Genomic DNA, 22,810 nt, shown 5'->3' on the forward strand with positions numbered 1-22,810 from the left:
CAATGAACTGAAAAAATATCTCTGGGGGCACCAGTGACCTCAGATGTTTACGCACCTTAAATTAATTTAAAAAATAATAATAATAAAGAAATAGTCAAATTATGCTGAATTGAAATAAAAGAAATAAACTTGTTTTGTGAAGCAGCGCTTCTAGTGGTGTCTATGCGAACAAGAAACATCCGTTATAGAGTTTTGTTGACGTGGGTAGTAGTGTGTCCGGGCGACGATCTGTTCAGTTCACGTTGTTACCTTGTAACGTGGTGTTTGTTAAACTGTGTTGTGGTGGTGGATATAATTGTGCGGAATCCGCGTGTTTACACAAGTGTATGATTTGTGTGTAAAGTGTGTGTTATTTAACAATAGGAATTATTTAAAAGGATTATTCCGAAAAAAGAGGTACTTTAAAATAAATATATTTTAAAAAAAATTTGAAGATAATAATTGCATGAGTTTTAATTATAATAATTTAACTAATATTTACTGACAATATTACAGATAATTATATGTTAGGATCCATTAGTATTCTTTGTTTTAAGAACCGTCTTAATATAAGTGGTTTAAAATAAAAAGTTAGTAAAATTTAAAGAATATTTGGACAGCTATTGTACTACTAAGAAAGTGGAAATGTATAAGTATGCTTTTAAATGCTAGAGAACAATAGCTTACCTCATCGTTTTTCTACTTCTTGTAGAATTTCCCATCAATTGTTTGAATTCAACTTCCAAGCAAATAATATTTGAACATGTTCACTTTCAGAATTTTAAACAAAAAAGTTATTTTTCTATCGATAGTAATGTGCGATATTTACAAAATAAATGCTCAAATAATAAACTTAAATTTTTCTCACATTATTATAAAAAGTATATTTGGAATTTCTTGGCTGTTGGAGAGCCCAAATCTCTGAGTTTTCTGTTTAGTTCCCAGTAATACCGAATAGTGGAATCATTGAATAGTAATACAGCTACTCAAGAATCAAACCCAGCATTTGCATCTCCTATCTAAAATATCTTTTGCATAATTTCATCAAGTTTATGGGCGGAAAATCATGACTTGAAAAACTCAGAAGAACTTTTTACATCTCGCTTCCTTAAAACCATGAATAAAATAAATTTTGTAAATAAAAGTGGCAGAATTACATGAAAATCGTTATACTTTTGGCTATAAAAACATTACCCAGAATTATTGTTCCCATAAAATAAGTCAGTTTATACTAAAACCATATTGTAGTGTTTCTGGGGCCCGTAATACAAAAAGCCAAATTTGAACTTACTTTAACATTCTGTTTTTGAGTTAATGGTATACCGTCAATGAATGATCGGATAGATTTGTCTTTTATTTAAGAAAGTGCCTTTCTTTTAATTTCCTGACTTGGGCTCTTTTATCCGGTTTATTTTGGTAAAAAAAAAATTGAACACAGTTTTGAGTCTTGAGATCAAAAAGAAAGAAAACTTAGTTCTAAATATGGACGTAATAGTAATTGTTACTATTCTAAGTTCTCCTTGAAAAAATATCGATCGACCTCAATGTTTGCGATCAAACTAGACATGCGACGACGAAAGATGTTTTTTTATTTTCTTTCATTGAAAGGTGGATTTGTCTTCCCGGTAAAATTTGGAAACTTAATTCTAATTTCATTCTTATTAATGTTATACTGGAGCAAAACAGTGTAATGTACAGAAGTGAAACATTAGAGGTCAGACTAGCTAACACCAGAAGTCTAACAAAAATTGGAAGTCTAGAAAATTCTAATGAGCATTTAACAAAATACCGACAATTGAATTCATCCATTAGGATAGATGAGATGAAGCTATTACTGCGTTTAAGTTAAGACAACCTGTGGCCACACAAATATGGCAAAGAAGATTTAAAAAAATTAATAAGCGAGAGAAATGCGATAATTTGATCCACGTACCTTCTTCTCAGCTCGCGAAACCATGGACTATTTGGTACTCATACTAGAAGGATTTCTTGCGAGAAAATAATTTTACAAAATACATCATAGTCTAATTTAAGAATGGATTTTAATTTTATAATGATTGTAAATACTGAAAACCTCATAAAAACCTCGAAATTAATCATATGCGGAGGAACGTAAAGAAAAATTGTTAAAACTTCTAGACAAAAAAGAAAGAAAAAAAATAATAAAAACGTTAAAAAATCAAATGTTAAAACCCCTTATCCCACTAGAAATGAATCATTAGATAAGTAACGCTTTTTAACTAGTAGCATATTACTTACTAATTTGGGTAGAGGTAATTCTCCGATTGTTACTTAGCAAAATCACTACTAAGAGAGATCTCTGATTTGCGTACATTCGAAATAACATTTGCCATTTTATGGAAGAAATAAAATGGATGATTGTTTTTGAAAAATATTAACAAATTTCTTATTAAGAAATCATCTAATTAAGATGGCTATTATAATAAAAGAGGCAATGAAATGGGTCTTTACTAAATATTTTTTAGTGTACATTCAGCTTCCTAGAATCATGAATACGAACATAAAGATAGTAATAATAACAATAGTACTTGCTAGGGAAGGGATTAGCTATGCGGTTAGCGTACTGGACTCCCACGCGGAGGTCCCGGGTTCGAATCCAGCTGCTGACCCTTAGATTTTCTCTTCCTAGGAGCTTCTTACAGCTCACTGTCCGGTGATGGACAGTGTTGTCTGTAACGAGAGAACACTGTCCGGAGGCCGGCAGTGCACTGGAAAAAGCTCCGGGCGCTAATGACCTCAGCTGTTGATGCGCCCAAAAAAAAAGAAAAAAAAAAATAGTACTTGCTTTTAATAAATAATATTTACAAAACCTTACAAATTAAAAACAAAATAACCTTATCTCTTGTTTAAAATCTAATTATTAAAGACAATTAATAAGTATTTAAAGGCTATCTTTAGGGCCTATTAGATCGTCAGAGAAATCTTGAAATTTTTCTTATAAAATATAACCCAGTTTTGATAATATGTAAACAAAAATAAACAGGAATAAAAATAATCAAACACTTGCTGTTATTATTACAGCGATTAAATTAACTTTTACCTTTGAAGTAAATGTAGCTGTACAATATTTCAATGAAGGTTTCCAATATTTACTATTTATAGACACTAATAATATTGTTATTAATAATATTGATAAGGTTTCTTCGTTAAAATATTTTAATTTGTTTTTACTTAAGGCTGGACAGTGAAATAAATACTCCTGCTTCTCGTTATTACGTTTTCCCTCTTAAAATATTTGTAATTTAAATTGAGTTCATCACCTCTAATTTTTACAATTAATGTTATAGATTCCAGCGATAGTGAGCCGTACAACTTGTTTAAATATTTTAATTATTTTTATTTAATGTAATTTAGTGTTGTCCATTTTGAATTATTGTACATTCTACTGAATTTCTTTTCTTAATCACATGAAGGACTAGTAATTTGGGCAGTTGGTCATCAGAAAGGCTCAAGGTTTTCATTATATTTTTGTACTAAACTTTAATTGTGTACAGAAATATGGAAAGTAATTTGGTTTTCACAATGAAGAAAAACAGTTCTAATACACTGAGACACCCTAAATAGTTTCTTTATGGAAAATAAACCTTAACACTTTTTCAACTTTATTAATAAGTCTCCCAAAACTTGCGCACCTCAGCAGATGTCTGATCTGATTGTATTAAATAATTACGCTCTTTGTTTTATGAGTATTGGTTTTATTGCAATTTGTCATTGTCATTTTATTTTAGGCTTTCCAGTCAAGAATAAGCCAATTTAAGACAGTTATAGAAAGCATTGGAAAAAAATAAATCAGCGAGGAATTACGTATGATTCTTCTAAGAATTTGTTAAACAAATTTTTACTAGTACGTTATTCACTTCTTAGGTTTCATCTTTGGAGCGTCTTATAATAACTCAAACTTATTCACTGTCTTTTACTTTTTTTTCTCTGTATAAGCTTTTGCAATATTTGGGCTAACTGCGGCAGGTGTCAGCCACGGACTGGAGGGTTGCAGGAAGCAATACAAGTTGCTCCCTCTTCATACATTGGGGGGGCCCACAATAAAAGATAAGGGGGCGAATTCCAGCAATATTGGGGGGAAAATGGCTCTCCCCTCACAGTATTACCTCCTCTAAAGGTCTAGCAATATTAAAGTTTTATTTAAAAATATGTTTACCTGGAACCCACATACGAGACTTAAACGTACCGAACTAAACAAACGATACAAACTTCTAGCCAGACTACTCGACAAACGTTCAAAACTCTCACTACAGAACAAACGACGACTCTATACAGCTCTTCTCACACCAATATGGGTTCTTACGGACTCGAACTTTACGGAACAGCTAAAAATTCCAACCCTACAATCCAAAATACTCCGCCGCATAGTAGACGCTCCATTCTATGTTAGCAATCACACAGTCCATACAGATCTCCAAATTCCACTCATCTCCGAACTTGCCAAAATCCGATACAAAAATTTTCATCATAAACTCTCATTTCATCGCAATCCTTTAGCTGCAAACTTGTCTTCAACTGCGCTACCCTCCAATCCTCGAAGACGGCTGAGGCGCCGTTGGCCCCGTGACCAACTGGGTGCCTAATGGCGGCCATCACTGGATGACCGTCATTCACGTCTGCCACAAAAATATGTTTTTTGAAATTTTAGCTAGCTGTTTACTTTTTTTTTTTGTAGCAAAATTGTATTCCAATAGTTCAACGGACATTACAACTTTGGCTGGCACACTTCTAGCCAATTAAGCTAATGAATAAAAATACTTTAACATTATATCATACAGCCATAAACAAAGAAATATCCGTGTGTCACAGAATTACTAGAATCGACCAATAATTTACACAGTTACCAACTAATTTATCCGGCCGCATGCATACTAATAAATAATTGCTCACAGCAAAACTAAAATCCCTAACGCGACTCATTTATGACGAACTGTCCATGCCACCATTTCATACTGTCGAGGGTAGACTACTCGAAATTCCATCCAAACCCATTGAATTTAAATCAAATTCATTTACTCACCATTCTTGTATACAAGCTGGCATATTAAACAGTATGCCTGCTGTTTGGTGAGCTCTGAAAATCCAGTTTGCTTTCATACTTTCAACTCGCTAAAACGCTACGATAGCATTCTCAAAGTTACAGGGCCATATGAATCTCGAACAAGAACATTACAAACTCTAGAAGATAACAATCAATGAAACAAAATGTAAATACGTTACGTGCTCTTAGACTTTCGTACTGTTCGATTGTTTACATTAACAACGTACCATTTCCTAATCTAAAAAACACCTTCCCTACCTTGGGTATCTATTTTGACACAGACTACTTACATCGAACATTTATTTAACATTCGATACAATGTTGGTTAAACGTTTACTTGACAGGCGATCATAAATGGACATAAATTGCAGACATCTTTACAAAATAAAAAAATTACAATTACAGGCTAAAATTTTGGGGAAAAAGCCAAACTGGCAAACACTAAACATAAGATAAGCCGTTTTCAGGACAAAATTTTAAGCACCATCTCGCAAAGTCCCTACAGCGTAATAAACAGGGCATTACTTATTGATCTAAACATTCCATTCCTTAAAAGACTTAACTGTGCAACAGATTCTACAAGAAATTAGACAAACCACAACCGCAAAAACCAACATTTTCTTTCTGACCAACATTAGGGATCCTCCCCAACGATTTGAAAAGCCGTTAGCCTGTAGACCTTCAATGGAAAAGGAGTAACTTGACCAGGGAAGAAGGCTCATTTTCTTCCAAGCAATTCTGAACATGTGGTCACTCCAGCACTATTTACTTATTAGATTAGTTTGCAGATGGTAAATAAAGAAATTTTTTAAAAAAGGGACGTTTCAATTTTAATCCCATGAAGAAATTTATGCCATGGATCGAAACGATGAGTTCTCTGTGAGCTCTGTTTAGACTACAGCGAAGCGCCCGCGCTAAAGGAGGCAGTTAAGCATTAGAGACGATGGTCACAAAGCAAAAATGTAGGAATAGATTCCATTATCTGTCTTGGCCTTGATTTTTATTTTATTAATGAATTTGAGGGATTTATTAGCAAGTATGAGACGAACTATCTTTGTCCTGATTGGTAGTTAAGCAGCCTGAAAGATAGCCAATATTATCTTTATGTCAAAATTATGAAGGAAGTTCAACGTAATTCCTTAAACCAGGGTGGCCAACCTCTGTCATAGGATCGACTTTTTCTGTAAAAATATTTGTCACGATCCACTCTTTAAAATCTTGATATTTAATACGTACATACTTCTAATAAGTAATCATGGGTTAAAGGGTAATAAATTAACATATCTTATTAATAATATTTATTAATTGAGAAGTAACTACAGTAAAAATGCAAGATTTATGTTTTATTTTATTAATGAGAAGCCGCTGCCTGCATGTTTCTAACCAAAGGAATCATTATTTGGTGTAAATCCAGTCAAAGATAAATGATAAGGAATCCCCTTATCGTCTCATCAAGGCTGTAATTGACCCAACAATCGTTTCAGGATCTAATAATTAGACCTATCTGCTTTAGTGTAACTGGTTTATTTATACCGAGCGTTATTTTACTAGAGTAAAATCTTTTTTACAATTTGCACATTCTGTCTAGTTGTTGGCGGTAAAAATAAGAAACCGGAAACCGCGAGACATTTATTGGGAAATAATTTATGAGGCATTTTTGTTCAAAGAAGATTATTATTTTTATTTTTATTTTTAGGAAACTTGAATATTATACTAAATAATACATCTACATAGTGCGACTTTTTCATGTAAACTGCTATAGTTTTTTTAATTGTATCAGATCTGTATAAATTGAATAAAGCTCCGTTCATTGTACTTGCCCCTACTTTAGAAATAATACACCTAGTGATTGTATGGGCGCTTGGGCCTGGCTTCCTATTTCCGTGCTGTTGTACAATTTGATCCTCTCGAACGCACCCTATGTTCTTTGTCATAATTTATGTTTTGTCTAAACTTCCTTCGATTTTAGTTTTTCCGCTATATGTTTTATTTTTATGTATATATATAAAAAAAAAAATTATATGAAAAGCTAGCTGTTATTTCAGTTATTAGAAACGGATTTGACAATTCAATTTCAAAAAACACCATCAGAACTCACGCAGAACATCGTTTGCCACATTTTCCTTTTGTATTCATGTTGTTTGCAAAATTTAACAATTTGTTTAAAACCATAATTATTACACTTTTACGAGGAAGTATGGCTCGGATTTTTAATTAAATTCTATTCATTCATTTTAGAACCAAATTAAAAACAAAAATAGATACCTTGAGGAAAGGGATTAGCAACATTAGCCCGCCGAAATTTGGAGTTCAAAGTTCTATTTGTCCGAAAATTCTGGGATTGTCACTTCTTGCAGCTTCCCGTCCGGTAATGGATAGTATTGACTATAATGAGTGAGCACTGGTTGCAGATAAAAGTGCATTGATAAAAGCTCCAGACCTCAAATGCCTTGATGCGCCTAAAACAAAAATAAGAAATAATAAAATGTAATAATATGTGTTATTAATGCATTCATCATGTTCCTTGGTGCATTGTTACCACCAATTTTAGATAATTGCATAGTTTAGCAACTATTACCTAGTATAGTCAGCTTATCTTCTTTAAAAATAAAAGATAATAAATATTGTGATGGTGATTGTTTACCGAAAAAAGTGGTTTTTATAGGATGGTGGCTTTGGTTTGTTGGCTTGCATTCGCCCGTAATTTGATATTTCGCTTTGATTGCCGCTAGAGGAACACCACAATAAGGTTTTGGTCAACCAGAAGTATTACTGAATACATTTTTCAGTTTGTTTTTTTAAAGATTTTTCAAAAACGGGTCAAAATATTTTTTTTTTTTGAACTCAGTGTGTTAATTGTAAACATGAAGGACGATAATCTTAGTCTGTAAATCTTTTACAAGAATTTTCCCAATTAATGGCAATTTTTTAAGAGAAGGGTGGTTCTGCTTCCCTCTTAAACGCCAATTAAGGGGCTTTACTACAATCATTTAATTTCTGTTAGTCCAATACAACGATGCTTTGTTGGTGTAAGTATTTGTTATGACTACAGGGCGGCATTGTTAATAGTTTTGTTCCCTTTATAAGACGATCCGTGCGCAACCTTCCCGGAATGGTGATGCGGAATGGCCTTGCAGTGATGCTACCCAACACTATAATGGCCATTTTACTTCATCTCCTGGATTATTAAACCAAAAATTGAGATATTTCCTGATATGCAAAAAAAAATTAAACCTGACTGCACAAAAAAAAGAATTTAAAATACAAATCCTTGAACAATTGTTTCTGTTATAGACTATTAATTGATTGAAAAATTTAATCGATTCTTGTCTACATTATTCGATGATTGATTGAGGTAAGTCCTTGAAAGACGTTCGGTGAAGGTTGCTAATTCTATCTCACTCTTTCTTTTCTTTTTTTTGTACTGTTGTTTGTGAGCACAATACGAGTCCGATTTGACAGTATTCTGTTGTAGACGTTTTGATTGTGGCTGGTAGAGGCCAAGGAGAACAACATGTGGCCAGCAGACTTCATAACGCATGTATTCCTTTGCAACAAATGTAACAGAGCACAATTAGCGCCAACTACCAAGGACTTCTCACTAACTGCTTTCAAAATACTTTTTATTTTTTCGGAGTGTTAGTGAGTTTTTTTACTTTCATGAAAGAATTAGTTTAACATTAGATAATCTCCTTGACAAAAACTTACAGTTTAAAAAGTTAGGTATTTTACGATCAACCCTTGTAGTACAACTCTCCTACCGAACAGTTTTAACTATTAATCCTTCGGTTTATTACTATAAAATCTGGTGTGAGCCATCATAGGTCAAAAATTGAGGTTCCAACTTATAAATCTGTTCAAACTCCATATTTTAAAACATATTTAATTATTACTAACAGCATAAAACTCCAATTACTCCAAAATTACCTACTGAAAACCATATTTCATTCCTAAAAAGTATTTTGGCCAGAAAAATTATTTAAAAAAAATAAAAAAATATAGATAGATCTAGTACTTATATGTACGAGGTGTGTTCAAAAAGTAACGGAAATTTTCGTTTTTTGAAAAAAATATTTATTTATTCATCTACATTAATATTGTCGCCTTCAAAGTAGTCCCCTTCGCATACAATACACTTGTGCCAGCGCTTTTTCCAATCCTCGAAACACTTCTGAAACTCGATCTTTGTGATAGCTTTCAGCTCTTTCAGCGATTCGCTTTTAATGTCATCTATGCTTGTAAAACGACGGCCTTTTAATGTTCTCTTTATGTTTGGAAATAGAAAAAAGTCACATGGAGCCATGTCTGGCGAATATGGAGGCTGGGGCATCGTTAAAGTTTTGTTTTTGGCCAAAAATTCACGAACAAGCAATGAAGTGTGAGCAGGTGCATTATCGTGGTGCAAAATCCATGAATTGTTTTGCCACAAATCCGGGCGTTTTTTTCGGATTGCTTCACGCAAACGGCGTTGAACTTGTAGGTAGTACTCCTTATTGATTGTTTGACCTTGTGGCAAGAATTCATGATGCACTATTGCCATTAAAATCGAAGAACACAGTGAGCATAACCTTCACATTCGACCGCACTTGTCGAGCCTTTTTCGGTCTTGGCGATCCAGAATGCCTCCACTGGGACGATTGAGCCTTAGTTTCGACATCATATCCGTAAACCCATGTTTCGTCACCTGTTATAACACGTTTCAGTAGATCCGCATCGTTGTCGACTTCATTGAGTGACTCTTGAGCAACTTCCAGTCTCCGCTGTTTTTGTTCGAAATTCAACAATTTTGGAACAAATTTTGCTGCCACACGTTTCATACCCAAAACATCCGAAAAAATTTCATGGCATGAGCCAATTGATATGGCAACATCATCAGCGACTTCTCTGATTGTGATTCGGCGATCGTTCATAACCATTTCTTTCACTTTTTTCACGTTTTCATCGGTCGTTGATGTGCTTGGACGTCCAGGTCGTTCGACATCTTCAACGTTTTCGCGGCCATCTTGGAAACGCTTATACCACTCGTAAATCCTTGTTTTACTCATAGCAGACTCACCATATGCCTTTATTAACATTTCACACACTTTATTACACTTTATTTCATTTTTTACGCAAAATTTAATACAAATTCTTTGATCCATTTTTTTTAACAAACAAAAATCGCCAAGCTCGAAAAACACGTCTAACCTTAACGGCTGCCACTTAAGAAGTAAACAATGAATATTACTGAAAATTTTATCGTACTTCAGGGGCATGTGTACCAACATAATAAAAAAAAAAATTTACAATCACTCTCCAAACCCGCGAAATTTAAAAATTCCCGTTACTTTTTGAACACACCTCGTAATGTACATACGAAGGTTAGAGGTAAAATAGGTATTTTATGTATGGCATTATTTTATTTATTTATTAATTTATTTACAAAGTTAATACAAAGTATTTACAGGAGTACTAAATAGTGTATTCTAGCTCCTTCACAGTTATAGTATATATACAAAGGATAGAAAGGGTGTACAAATTTAATTAGAGAGAAAAATAAGTAGATAGGTAGGTATTTTAGATAGAAATTTCGGCCAAATGAAAAATCCATTTATGATTTAGGATAATTTTCTTTAAATTCAGAAATTTAACCGCCATTTAAGCTATCTTTTACCATCTATTAGACACTAAACCGTGCATTATACTACCTAATTGTTTCTTAGAGGCTTAGTTTCTTACAAAATGTCTTACTAGTTTAGATAGTTTAGGTAATTTTTTTAATTCTACACATTTTACAAAATATTTGTTGCAAAAAAGTGAGTTTTTTTAATAAATAATATATTCTACATTTTAATTTTATTTATTTATTTATTTTTTTAATGATTTAAGGCGCGTCAACATCTGAGATTATTGGCGCCCGAAGTTTCTTTCAGCCCACTGCCGGCCTCCGGACAATGTTTTCTCATTATAGACAACATTGTTCACAAGACAGTGAGCTGTAAGAAGCTCCTAAAAAAAAAAATTTAAGGGTCAGCAGCTGGATTCGAACCCGGGTCCTCCGCGAGGTAATCCAATACGATAACCGCAAAGTTAAACCCTTCCATTGGTTTAAATAAGACAAACTAAGGGAAAGTAAGAAGGGGGAAAAAGTCAACAACATTTTAAATATAACTTTTACCGAAAATGGGATTAGGTCCTTAGTGCTGGATAATACTTTGGATTTTATCTGTAATAACACGCATACTTATTGTAACCCTGACCGGATTCAGAATTTCATCCATTATCAGGGATTAATATAGTTTAATCTAGATCAGTTTGGATTTGAGATTTCGATTTAATATAAGTTACCGTCAATCACTACATTTGCTGACTAAATCAGCAAGTTGGACAAGTAAATAATATTTACAAATACTAACAACTAACTGACTTGCAAATAACAAATGAAACAATCTAAACAATTTCATTTTTCCACTTATTCATAGAATTTTCTCATTCACATTTTCCGAACAGTCCACCTAGAAGACTGAATCGCTGCAGGCCTCGTAACCATTTTCCCTTACAGGAAGAACTAGAACCAGTAACCTGGAAGTTTTAGCGAACTGGAAGGCATTTCCTCCACGAATAATAGACGTAATATCATTTTAGACAATTTGTTGAATTTTATAAAGTAACTAGGATTAGATAATGTGAAAGGATTTCATAATATGTAACATAACAACAAAAATTGATCGTACAAAAAATGTAGATCACAGTAACTTACAAAAAGTTGATATCTTTAAAGCCATTTTTTAGAAAGTGTCTAAACAACAAAAAAAAAAAAAGTATAAAATCCATTTAATAAAGTATTCTGGATAAGAGATTTTTCAACTATATTATTATTCTTCTGCTGTAGAAGGATTACAACAGCGGACCATTCAGATTTACAGAACAAATAGGAGAAAATAAACCGATCTTATGACTTACAGGATGTCAGTTAAGTAAGAAAAGCTACTTCTACTCAACATAAACCAGAAATTCCTCTATAAGAAATATTTGCTTCAATGGCCGATTACAGTATACTCAGTTTTTATAGGTTTATTCCGTTAGCTTGCAGTTTGACCTTACCGAGCAAATTATTCTGGCAAGTAATTTGGAAATAGCACAGGGGTGCATGTAAACCATATGGCATTGCGCTCGAATGATTTATTAAAGCTGCCACTATGCAACACGTATAAATTAATTTATAATTCATGATCAGCCTCCAAAGTAAATTGATTACGGAGTAAAATTGGAAAATCTTTATTAAAAAATTTATTTACAAGAATCTATCTATCTCTTCTACGAGGTGTGTTCAAAAAGTAACGGGAATTTTTAAATTTCGCGGGTTTGGAGAGTCTGATTGTAAATTTTTTTTTTTTATTATGTTGGTACACATGCCCCTGAAGTACGATAAAATTTTCAGTAATATTCATTGTTTACTTCTTAAGTGGCAGCCGTTAAGGTTAGACGTGTTTTTCGAGCTTGGCGATTTTTGTTTGTTAAAAAAAATGGATCAAAGAATTTGTATTAAATTTTGCGTAAAAAATGAAATAAAGTGTGTGAAATGTTAATAAAGGCATATGGTGAGTCTGCTATGAGTAAAACAAGGATTTACGAGTGGTATAAGCGTTTCCAAGATGGCCGCGAAAACGTTGAAGATGACGAACGACCTGGACGTCCAAGCACATCAACAACCGATGAAAACGTGAAAAAAGTGAAAGAAATGGTTATGAACGATCGCCGAATCACAATCAGAGAAGTCGCTGATGATGTTGCCATATCAATTGGCTCATGCCATGAAATTTTTTCGGATGTTTTGGGTATGAAACGTGTGGCAGCAAAATTTGTTCCAAAATTGTTGAATTTCGAACAAAAACAGCGGAGAATGGAAGTTGCTCAAGAGTCACTCAATGAAGTCGACAACGATGCGGATCTACTGAAACGTGTTATAACAGGTGACGAAACATGGGTTTACGGATATGATGTCGAAACTAAGGCTGAATCGTCCCAGTGGAGGCATTCTGGATCGCCAAGACCGAAAAAGGCTCGACAAGTGCGGTCGAATGTGAAGGTTATGCTCACTGTGTTCTTCGATTTTAATGGCATAGTGCATCATGAATTCTTGCCACAAGGTCAAACAATCAATAAGGAGTACTACCTACAAGTTCAACGCCGTTTGCGTGAAGCAATCCGAAAAAAACGCCCGGATTTGTGGCAAAACAATTCATGGATTTTGCACCACGATAATGCACCTGCTCACACTTCATTGCTTGTTCGTGAATTTTTGGCCAAAAACAAAACTTTAACGATGCCCCAGCCTCCATATTCGCCAGACATGGCTCCATGTGACTTTTTTCTATTTCCAAACATAAAGAGAACATTAAAAGGCCGTCGTTTTACAAGCATAGATGACATTAAAAGCGAATCGCTGAAAGAGCTGAAAGCTATCACAAAGATCGAGTTTCAGAAGTGTTTCGAGGATTGGAAAAAGCGCTGGCACAAGTGTATTGTATGCGAAGGGGACTACTTTGAAGGCGACAATATTAATGTAGATGAATAAATAAATATTTTTTTCAAAAAACGAAAATTCCCGTTACTTTTTGAACACACCTCGTATATGAGCGCCTAATTGTACTACGAGCCGCCTGATACGTCTTACATACATATGGCTAACTCATCTCCCGTAGAATGTACATCATCGAAATCTCCAGTATGCACATCTTCATGAAATTCTGAATCGAATGACATCTCATTCATGGAAATCAGTTCGCGCTTTTAGGCACTACATTGATAACAAAATGTGAACAAGAAAAATTTTTGAAAATGCCTTTTTTGCTCATTTTTCTGATAATCTGTTAGATCTATTTTGTTGAAAAAAAAAATTACACTTATAAACAAGGATTTTCTCTATATTATAAAGAAAATTTGGGAATTTTATCTTTTATAGCAAAAGAGAAAAAAATTGTCAAAGTTGGGTGTTTTTCAACGTTACGCTTTTTCGTGCAGTTTTTTAGACGATCAACTCTTATACAACTGTTCTACCGGGACAGTTTTTATTTGTGCCTAAACATTGTACTTTCGTTGGATGAAATTATATTCGGAGCTTCAAAAGCATTTTGGGCGGTACACTAAAACGGACAACAATGTACAGAGTTTTGACAAAGTGTCCATCTTCCTGAAGTAAGAAAGTTGGCAATGTAAGCAACATACTGAGAGTCTATGAAGATTTATGCGGTTATTAATAATGCTATAGCTCGCGTAAGAGCATAGCTCTGGTCTGAGAAATACATAGATGACTCGTAGCTTTCAAAATCATTGTAATAATTGTAAATAAACCGTTATTATTGCTGATTTTAAATTGTATCTGAATATTAAAACTGTCCAGTAGGACAGTTGTATAAGGGTTGATCATCAAAAACTGCACGAAAAAGCGTAACATTGAAAAACACCCAACTTTGACAATTTTTTTCTCTTTTGCTATAAAAGATAAAATTCCCAAATTTTCTTTAAAATAAAGGGCAAATCCTCCTTTAAAACTGTAATTTTTTTACAACAACCTAGATCTTATAGGTTTTGAGAAAAAAGTTGCCGAAAATGAGCAAAAACGGCTTTTTCAAAAAATGTTCTTGTTCTTGTTCTTCTTGTTCTTCTTCTTCTTGTTACCTTTTTTGTAAACAACGTAGCGCCTAAACGCGAGAACCGATTTTCATGAATGAGGTATCATTCGATTCGGAATTTTATGTAGATGTGCCTTTTGGGGGTCCCGACGCTGTACATCGAATGGGAGAGGAGTTAGCCCCCTTTATGTAAGGCCCCCTCCAAAATTATTATTACTAATTACTCTGTAAATCTTGGCCCGATTTTGTTAAAATTTGGTAGGATGATAGAGTTAGGGCTCCCCTACGTAACATTAAAGCGACGATCAGCTCTTACACTTGTTAAGGGAAAGTATAGCAATCGTTTCAAATTATCGACACGTGAACCGATTTTCATGAATGAAGTGTCATTCGAATCGAAATTTTGTACAGATTTGCACTTTAAAAGCCTCGACGCTGTACCTCATAAGGAGGGGAGTTTGCCCCACCCAAGCAAGGCCCTTTCTAAAACTATTATTACCAATATTTCTACAACGCTTAGTCCGATTTTGATAAAATTCAGCTCAATTAAGTGGTTAAAGCTCCTCTACGTGGCTGTGAAGTGCTATCACGCTCTTGCACCTACTAAGAGGAAGTACTGCAATCGTTTAAATTTTAAATGAGTGAACCGATTTAAATCAATGAATTGTCGTTCGATTAAAAAATCATTGCCTCTTTGCCTAGAAGTACTGCAATCGCAGTTTATTTTTCTTACTCCTCTTAAAAGGAAGTACTGAAATCGCAGTTTAATTTTGCTATTAACGTACAAATACCTTCCTATGTTATTCAAAACGCTTTTTCAAAAAAAATTGTTATTGAGGATGGTTTGGGGGACCGCAACTATAATCATTCTTTAAAAAGATCTCTCTAGTAGTAGTTACGGTTCCGACTTAACACCTTATCAGGTTATAATGATAGAATTGCTTATTCCAAATTTAAAAAAATCTGTAAAGCAGATATGTAACTTTGAAAAATAGACAAAAAGGAAAATCTATCCAAAAGGTACAAAAATCTCTTTAACAAAAACTTACAGTTTAAAATGTTAAGTATAAGGGTTGATTAAACGCCAAAAGGTACACAAATCAGCGAGTACCCAACATTTCATTAATTCTTCATTAATATTTAAGTAATTTTACTGCATTAATATTCATTAATATTTTTTAGAATTTATTAGATGTCACAGACCCTTATGCTGGCCACTTCATTTATAATATTTTTTTGTTATAATTATGATAAATCACGTATTCGTACATGCATGTTAAAGTAGAAAAAGACAAAGTTAGAGTCGGCTACTGTCTTGAATTCGTCTTATCGAAATATTCGTGAGTACAAATAACACACAGTTAATAACAAGTAGATTATTCAACAACAATTATTGATTTCTCAATTGTAATTCAATTTAGTCCCTCTAATTTTACTTATAGTAAAATACTGGAACAATCAGCTGTCCTAAAAATCTGCATATCTTATTCATTTTATATTACATGTATACAACGTTGTGGGATGAATACCTAGATTGAGAATGTAATTGAAGAAAACTATATTATTTGCGATAAAGCCAGATAATTATTATTTATTATTATAAACGTTTGACTACTTCGTAAAATAACAATTACTTTAATCGAAGAATGAACTTAAACCGACGATTTTTATTTAAAAATAAAAATAAATAAACAAAATCATTGATGTATGTTGGTGGAAGCATTTTTTAAAAAAGATTTTGAATTGTTTATACTCATAATTTTTTTTTTTTATAACGTTTTTCTTTTTAACCTGTAATTAACAATTTGATTATTATAAATAACTAGATATTACAGTCAATCTGCAGTGCTACTTGAACATATATTTTGTAGACGAAAATGGCCAGCATAAGGGTATGTGACATCTTACTTAACATTTTAAACTGTAAGTTTTTGTTAAAGAGATCATAAATGTAATCATTTAATGCAGGGCAACAGTACAAAGAACAGCTAATGAAAGTGAAGACAACAAAAGTGAACTTAGAGGCGGAGCGTCATGTTGGCGACGTATGAGTTGAATGAGTTCGCCCAGCCATAAACATTTAGAAGAGGTAGTAGCACCTGAAGAAGCGCTGGATCATCGCTCTACTTTTATTGATTAAATAATAAAAAACAAAGAGAAAAAAACTCATGCACAAAAAAAGTGAATAATTCAAAATCATGCGAATGTCATTCAGTTTACTGCAATAATCTGCAATGAATACCCTGCTCTTACAGCAATTCTCACCAACTTCTGTAAGTTTTATACATTCATGAAATGTTTGTTTTTGTAATGATTGTATTTACGAAATAAGTAAATTATATAGCCTGAGAACTGGAATACATTCTTCCCATGGTAATGGCGTCTGATCTAGATCCTGATGAAATAATATTTAGCTTTTTGTCGAAAGGAAACTCCCGAATAAAATAAATTGATACGAACTTCCATTATTCTAACATACATAGGAGTCTGTAAATTAAGTAATGAGACTGATTTAAAAAAAAAAAAATTATTCAAAAAGGATTACAATTCTATATTGTCAGCTTCAAAATAACTTCCTTCTGAAGCCAGACAGCGCTGGAGACGTTTCTTTCGCTCCTCATTGCAGTGCTCGAACTCCGATACTGGAATAGCCTTCAGCTGGTCGGTTACAGCCGTTTGAATGTTTTCGACTGTCCCAAAATAAGTTCCCTTCAGGTTTTCCTTCAGACTTGGGCACAGTGCAACAGAAACTCTTGCTAAACTTCAGCGGGCCTACGAAGATAGTGTTTTGTCAAGAGCCCAGATTTTTCGGTGGTTTAAGGCATTTGCAGAAGGAGGAGAGTCGATTGAAGATGAACCACGAAGCGGAAGGCCTTCATCTTGAAGAAAATGTCGACAGAATACGGGATCTGGTGCGTTCAGATCGGCGAAGAGTTAAATTTGACTCTTATGATCATTCGTGTGAGATCACACATCAAGAACAAGTGGGTATTGCATCACGATAATGCTCTTTGTCACACAGCAATTTCAATAAACGAGTTTTTGGCCAGTAAAAAACATTCCTGTGGCTCTTCAGCCTCCTTATTCGCCTGACTTGAGTCCTTGTGACTTTTTTCTCTTCCCCAAGTTGAAAAATCACCTCAAGGGAACTCATTTTGGGACAGTCGAAAACATTCAAACGGCTGTAACCGACCAGCTGAAGGCTATTCCAGTATCGGAGTTCGAGCACTGCTATGAGGAGTGGAAGAAACGTCTCCAGCGCTGTGTGGCTTCAGAAGGAAGTTATTTTGAAGGTGACAATATAGAATTGTAATTCTTTTTGGATAAAAATGTTTTAAAAAATCAGTCTCATTACTTAATTTACAGACCTCGTATTTTTAATATATTTTTCTTCTTCTTCATTCTTTTTTTAGTATACTTCATTTTTTACACTTTCCTGAATCGTAGAAGTCGAATTCTCTATTCCAAATTGATTAATCAAGATGATTACTGAGATGGTTCGTCAAGATAAACTTAATTAGATTGTTTTATTTGTTATTTGAGAGTCAGTTAGTTGTTTGTACTTGTAAATATTACTTACTTGTCAAACTTGCTAATTAGACAGCAACATTAGTGGCGAGAACGTTATATGAAATCGAAATCTCAACGCCAAACTGGTTAATCAATCTCTGATTGTGGTTAAAACTCTTGAAACCAAATAAGGTTACAATAACCTATGCGATATTTAGCCCAGCATCTGCGGCCATAACCACATATCCTCCATAAAACTTATTATCTGCAACCCTAAAAAAAAAGCTTGTAATTCGTTTCTTTTTTTTTATCTGGATAATTAATTGCCTGAAGTATGATGAATAATCACGAAGATCGTTTAATTCCTGTATTCGCTTAACCTTAAGCATCAACAAAGAAATACCTACAGTTTAAACTGCCACAATGTTGAATAACAATTTCAATTTTCTTTATATTATAGCTCTGTTTTCAGTTTGGCGGACCCTCTAAGAAGAGTGGCCTCTAATTTCGATGGGGAGGTCAGAGCGGTCCTTTTAGCCCTAAAATGCATTGTTAATATGGCGATTAAGAATACAGTCCTTTTTATCGATTCGTACGCCGCGATAATGGCACTGACTGCTTGGGCTGCAACCGACTCTCACGATATAATTCAATGTCATAAAATAATTAACGACCTCATCAAGAAAAATGTGAGGGTGGTTTTCCCCAGCCATTGCGGCCTCAGCGGGAGTGAGGAAACTGACAGACTCGCTAATATGATACAGCCTGAAGGGTCCATTCCTTTTGAGACCACAAGGCGAATTTGCCGGACAAAAGCCAAAAAGAGCACAGCGCACTATCAGAGAGCAAACGATGGGCTATCTTGAGGGATCTTAGCTGCCAAATAACCTGCCTCGGAGCGTAGCGGTGACCTGTTTTCGTTTAATCACTGGATTACCTGCAGGCACACTTATTTAGGATCGGGGTAGTTGATCACCCGAACTGTGTGCTTTGCGGGGACGGGCCCATGACAGCAGATAATCTTTTTGTGTGCGAATCCCTGTCTTATTTGACTGCGACATATACTGGACGAGCTCTCTTCAAGAGCTCAAATATATTGGGCTGCGAGACATCTAATGGCAGGGCGCCAATGATGTACGACATTGGAAAAAGAAAAGTTTCATTTATCACGTGGTCAAATCCAAAATTCTTGTAATATCTGGTCGACAAGTTTACTGCTAAAATTTTCAATACATGTACTAACTACTACTAGTATTGTTCTTTCCAGAACACTATTATTGTACGTAGATCTGCGACTAACCTAACAAATTAGTAGACTTTGTAACAACCTGATTAGGAACAGAGCCATATTTAGTATTAGGTTTTCCTATTTTGATTATGTTTCTATGAAGTTTAGATGAGGTAATTCAGTTGAACAATATAATAAAATGTATTTATAATCATTATTATCTGGTTTGCTTTACAAGTTGAATTCAAATAAATGATTTATTATGCCATAAATAGTTAATATGTTTTAATCAACTAAGAATATATTAATTTTATTTTCTCAGATTAGAAAGGATATTGTATTTTGGGTAAAAAAAAACGTTAATTTATTTATTTTCTTTTAAGGGACGTAAGTCTCATTGCATGATAATTTTTTTCCTCCACTTTCTCTGTCGCATTCATCTCTGTCGCTCTATATGTCCTCCTTTCTCACTTTGATATTCCCTCTTTTTTAAGTTATGTTCATTTTAAGTAATGAAATAAAACAAAAATGGCAGGTAATTAAATGTAGTTACATTAAAATGAAGTAGGCATTTTACAAATAAGGAAATCACGTTGCACTAAAACAGGTTAAAAATAAACGAAAAACTAAAACTAGATTTATCGACCAGTTTATTTATTTGCTTTTTTGAATAGATTGTATAGAGTGTATTAAAAAAATTGCTTAAGTTTTACCCATATAAATTAATAGAAATTAACAATTTGTATCTAGTTGATTGCATAAGTGTCACGCATATATTTACAATCACGTGTCCCGTAGCACGACTAACTGTTGTCGTGTCGAGTGCCTTGTTATGTTACATAATTAAACAAAATGAATATATATATATTTTTTTTAGAAATCCATAAAAATAAAACGGTAAATAATAAAATTGATTTATAAATAAAGTAATTTGTATTATCACGAAGCAATGCTGTGTTTTAATCCAGATTAAAGCTATGGATTAAAACAATTTTACCGAGTCTGGTCGACACATTTTCTTCAAATACTGTAATTTGCCCACAGTTTTGGTTCTTATAAATATTAAAATGTGAGTTAGAATCGCACATTACCTGAGAAATAACTATAGGAATACTAACTGAAAAACGGTTCAAATGAAAGTGAAAGGTTTAGATTTATGTTTTAAAGAAGAAGAAAAAAAAAAATCCACCGAGAAAATGGTTTTTTACCATTCAACTTTTGAAACAATGAAAGTGGTTTTTCCGATCTACCCATTTTGACGAAAACTGTTCATTTTCATCCCCTGCTGGCTAAATAATAAAAATTGAACTTCTGACTATATTTACTTACAGTAGACTCCCATTTACGAGGGGGTACCCAAAAAAAACCGGAATTATTTTTTAAAAGCTATTTATTTACAAATTTTTTACAGAACATCCCCTTCAAAATACTCTCCATTACAACTAATACATTTGTCCCACCGGTGCTTCCACTGTTCGAAACATTTTTTGTAGTCATCTTTAGAAATGGCTGACAGCTCCTTCTTCGTTTTTTTCTTGACCTCTTCAATGTTGTCAAATCGGTGACCTTTCATGCCCTTTTTCATGCGTGGAAATAAGAAAAAGTAGCACGGAGCCAGGTCAGGCGAGTAAGGTGCGTGGGGCAGCGGAACCATGCCATTTTTAGCTAAAAACTGTGTAACAGAGATGGCTGTGTGTGCAGGTGCATTGTCGTGGTGGAAGAACCAGTCTCCTGTTTGCCACAAATCGGGTCTTTTTTGGCGAACACTATTGCGCAATCTTTTCAAAACTTCCAAATACAAGGTTTCATTGACGGTCTGACCTGGGGGGACTACGCCTTTGGCATCAAAAAAGCAAATCAGCATTGTTTTGATGTTTGACTTGACTTGACGACATTTTTTTGGTCGGGGTGAAGCTGACGTCTTCCATTGGCTCGACTGTTGCTTTGTTTCTGGGTCATAGCCATAGCACCATGACTCATCACCAGTAATGACCTTTGACAGAAAGTCTGGATCAGTTTCAAGCTGTTGTTTCAAAGCACGACATGTTTCAACTCGATGTTCTTTTTGATTGTCAGTCAGAACTCGAGGAACAAACTTGGCAGCAACCCTTTTCATCCCCAAATCTTCCGTTAAAATTCGCTGAACCGAGCTCCAAGATAACCCACTACTCTCTGACAGTTGATCAATTGTCTGTCGACGGTCTGTGAACACCAGCTCTCGAATTTTTTCAACATTTTCGTCGATTCGGGCAGTTGATGGACGTCCAGAACGAGGTTTGTCATCAATCGACATGTCGCCATTTTTAAACCGAGTAAACCACTCGTATACTTGAGTTTTTCCCATAGCGAAATCTTTGTAAGCTGTTTTCAACATTAAAACACTTTCAGCAGCATTTTTGCCGAGTAGAAAACAAAATTTCAGAGCTGCACGTTGTTCACTTAAACTTGCCATCATAAAAAACGAAAAAAGAACAAAACAGCGCTGGTAAAAACAATCACTGCAGATGAACAGAACTAGCCAGGCAGACAACACAGGCAGGACTGAACTGGCAAGGAATTGCGCTATACACGTCTAGCGGCAGAAATGCGTACTACATAAGCTCCATGCGCGGCAACGCAATTCCGGTTATTTTTGGGTACCCCCTCGTATTGTATTATTCGATCTTAGCGGACATCAAAACATGTAGTTCTGGCAACAAATGAAATTAAAATCTCCAAAAACATTTTTCTAATTCCATCTACAATAAAAGAAAATTGAGTAAAAAACCTAGAAATTCTGACAGTTCTGCCATTTATGGAATCTTTTAACAATTATTACGTTGACGATTTCTACAAAAAATAGTTGTTACTAATAATATTACTGGTTAAATAAAATTTTTATTGGTCCAGGAAAAGGAGACAGATGTTGGCCTAATCTAAAATGGGATACCGTTAACAATTTAACGGTAAAGATGAATTCTTTAACATGGTTATATGTTCATTGGGCCGACAGCAGGTTTTTTACGGCAAGAAGGGGCTACACATTCTTCCCCTCTGTTAGCACATATACCTGTTCATTTTTCCTCAATCTATAAAATAACTTTCCTTTTTTATCATCCAAAAATTTTTAATTTAATGTAAATATTATTTTGATAAAAACATGAAATATCTTTACTTGTGATTGTCATTCTTAGTGCTTAATGCAGCTTCGCATTTTACAAAAAATGCAGCTTTAAATTTGAAGAAAATTAGTAAATAATTTATTTATTTATTTGTTTTACGAGATCACAAACAAAGAGTTGAGCTAATGTTTGTACAAGAAAACTAATACTTCCAAAAACAGAATAAGTAAAAATGAAACTTTCATTAAATTAATACTAATAAAAGAAATAAAACTGAAAAAACTATAAGATTACTTAAAATTAAGATTAATTAGGT

At 34.0% G+C, this 22,810-nt stretch overlaps 1 protein-coding gene across 4 annotated transcripts in view; it reads left to right on the top strand.

Moving 5' to 3' along the window:
• Window positions 1-250: 250 nt before the first annotated feature.
• The window catches only part of LOC141457137 (rap guanine nucleotide exchange factor 2-like), a 519,728-nt gene continuing 497,168 nt past the window's right edge, over window positions 251-22,810 (top strand). For all 4 annotated transcript variants that reach the window (XM_074133690.1, XM_074133691.1, XM_074133694.1 and 1 more), the window contains exon 1: window positions 251-396. The gene's annotated coding sequence lies outside the window, so the exon portion shown is untranslated. The remainder of the gene's footprint in view (window positions 397-22,810) is intronic.

The sequence above is a fragment of the Rhodnius prolixus genome, unplaced genomic scaffold (genome assembly GCF_049639745.1).
Source record: "Rhodnius prolixus isolate KJV_2025 unplaced genomic scaffold, Rpr scaffold_10, whole genome shotgun sequence".
Classification (NCBI taxonomy): domain Eukaryota; kingdom Metazoa; phylum Arthropoda; class Insecta; order Hemiptera; family Reduviidae; genus Rhodnius; species Rhodnius prolixus.